At 36.3% G+C, this 2,847-nt stretch overlaps 1 pseudogene; it reads right to left on the bottom strand.

Annotated features, from left to right (window-relative positions):
* Positions 1–354: 354 nt before the first annotated feature.
* On the bottom strand, positions 355–1,710 carry LOC119826808 (annotated as a pseudogene).
* Between the last annotated feature and the right edge of the window lie 1,137 nt (positions 1,711–2,847).

The raw sequence follows: 2,847 nt of genomic DNA, 5'->3' as shown, positions 1-2,847 counted from the left end.
CAACATGTTTAAATTTAACTAACAGTAGCGTGTCAGTATGCTTAAAATCATGACAAAAAATCATCATTCTGGTCATGTTGCTCATGACAGATTACTACGGTGTTGTATGTTTATTGCAAGATGTCAACACAGCATAAATCCCAGGGTGTTTTGGTTTTCTTCTGGACATTAAAGCTGTTTTTCTTGGGATAAATGCAGCAGCAAAAACACAAACCAGTTGATCAAAAAAGCACTTTTGCCATAACTCCAACCACTTTCAGGACACACCAACCCACAGGACTTCTGCCTTTCCAGTCCTTAAGGGTCGCATCTCTGCACTGATGCCTTAAGCTCGCTTGCAAAGCTTGCTCTCCGTTAAGCCAGTTTACTGGCCACAGCCTGGTTCAGAAAATTTAGCTGGTTGGTCCATTTATCTAGTGCAGTATATTGGGCACCACTCCTCTTTTGAAGATCCCACCGAGAAGTTGGTTGACTTGATCAGTTCGGCCATGAATAGTGTTATCCAGTATGCACTGCGCCAGCAGGCTTTCCACATTAGCGGTGCGTCTATGTTTAGCTCTTTGAAATAAAAGCAATATGTATTCTTGTGTAAGGCTTAATTAACCTTATGAATACTTGTGTTCTGATGTTTTGTAAAAGCTCTTCAATGTGTTCTCTTAGGAATGGATCATCCATGATATTGCTGTGATTTGTATTCAGAATCTTTTCAAATTCAGTGATGTCATTATTCTGATAGGCACTTACTAAATTTGTCATTGCTAGAATTTCTGGATCATTTTTATATGATTTGACCTCCTGTGAGGCAAATGGATTTATTCCTGATTTCATTAGAATGTTCTCTAAAACCAACTATTTTAAGCAAGTGGTTTGTCTTGGGCTTCCTGATTCATCATAATTCTTGAAAACTTCAAAAGAATCAGTGTGCGACTTTCATATTCACCTTCTCTCAAGTGCATTTTGCCACCGCATTCTCTGATGAGACCCATGATCAGTGGATGAAAGGTAGAAGACTTGATGGGAAGTGATTACTCATAGAGTGATTTCAGCTTTTTGTTGTTCTTCTGTGCCATATACATTTGAATCTTCAAAGCATAGACTGACTTCGAATAACTCGGTACCTTTTTTCAGGTCATCTTCTCCATCATGAGTCTGAAAAGATTGAGGTAACTGGCATAAAATTTTCTGAAGCTTTCCATATTCTTCCTGTTCTAAATGTAATTTTCCAAGCTTTGTGTTTGTCTTAAACCACAGTCGATCGTTCTTACCATTTTTCAAAGCTTCCAGTGTTGTTTCATAAAATTCTTGCTGTAAACCCATCTGATATAAAAAGTCAGAATTCTGTTTAGAAATGGAGATAGAATCAAGGATAGAATTAATGGACTTTTTATAATAGTTCCTGGTGACTGCCCTCTGAATATAGGTCAAGAGCTGTTTATATCTGTTTATCATTTCTGGAAAGTTTGTCAACTTGAAGATAATCTTGATTATCTGTTTCAGTGCTTTGAACCTCCATTCTCCTTTCTCACCTTCAAGCTCCAAAACTTTTTGGAAGCTGCTTAGTACTGCCTTTGGGTCATCTTATTTCAATGCTTTGGAATTATAGGACTGATTTTCTAAATCCACTTTGGGCTCAGAGTTACTATTTTCAGTGTACTCAAGGTCATAGTCCTCCTCCTCATTGCACATGAAATCATCCTCCATGTCAGACATTTTGGCTGGAGGGGGCTGCTTGAAGCTCTTGCCTTGAGTTCCTGCCTTGGCTTACTTTGGTGATAGACTATAACCTGGAAGTTAAATAAACTGTTTACTTGCCTATGCTGCATTTAAATACACATTTTGAATAAATAACAGTACATTCTAAATTATATAGAAAAGCTATAGCATAGTAAACACATAGCTAGAAAAATAGCTTTTTATCATTAGTAAGTAGTATTTTTTATTTGCCTATATACATGTATACCTGTATGTATGTACAGTCTTATGCTATAATTCTATATGACCAGAGACAGGAGGTTTGCTTAATTCAGCATCACCACATACATCAATCACCACATACTGTTATGCTATGCAGTTGTGATGACAACATCAGTAAGGGCAAAACAGTCTTTTTAATCATATGGGGCATCTTCCCTATGTGTGATACTGACATGAGCTAAACTATCCCTATGAGTTACGAGCTGTTTATAGCTCAAACTGAGTTAATCATCGAAGTTAAAGTCAAATTTAACATACATAAAATTGATAATTACTTATATAATTCTGAATATATGCAAACTGGGAAACAATTTTAATCTACCTTTTAAATTATCAATTTTAGGATAATATGTAAGGCAAAAATTATCTATAATTTATTTGATATTATTTGATAATAATATTTATTTTATGAATTTTACTAATTATTTAAAGTTTCAAACACATATAATATCCTTTGATTGTATGACTCATCTCAACTATCATTTCTTACCCTCATCCTCCTTTCCCTGAACCCCTTCCTACCAGCAAACTCTCTTCTGCTTCAAAAGTGCTTCTTTTTTGAGGCCTGATACATTTAATTAGAATTGCTTAAATGAGCACTGGTGGTAGATGGGGGTTACTCACTCAAGCAAGCGCAACTTATCAGTTGGTATATCACCAAGGAACATGACTACCCTTCTCCCAGGAACCATTGCATGCTTATAGATCCTCAGGGGAGGATGGGACTTTATGATCCTCTCTCATCCATGATAGAAATCTATATAAGATCTCATGCAGATGTACAGGTAGCCATTGCTATTGTGAGTTCATGGATCCCAAGCCCATAATATGTCAGAAGTTGTTTTACACCATTCTTTCCCATGGTTAGACTCT

Source organism: Arvicola amphibius, chromosome 11 (assembly GCF_903992535.2).
Source record: "Arvicola amphibius chromosome 11, mArvAmp1.2, whole genome shotgun sequence".
In the NCBI taxonomy this organism is placed as follows: Eukaryota; Metazoa; Chordata; class Mammalia; order Rodentia; family Cricetidae; genus Arvicola; species Arvicola amphibius.
Note: the sequence above shows the minus strand (reverse complement) of the source record. Positions and strands in the feature narration are given on the sequence as shown.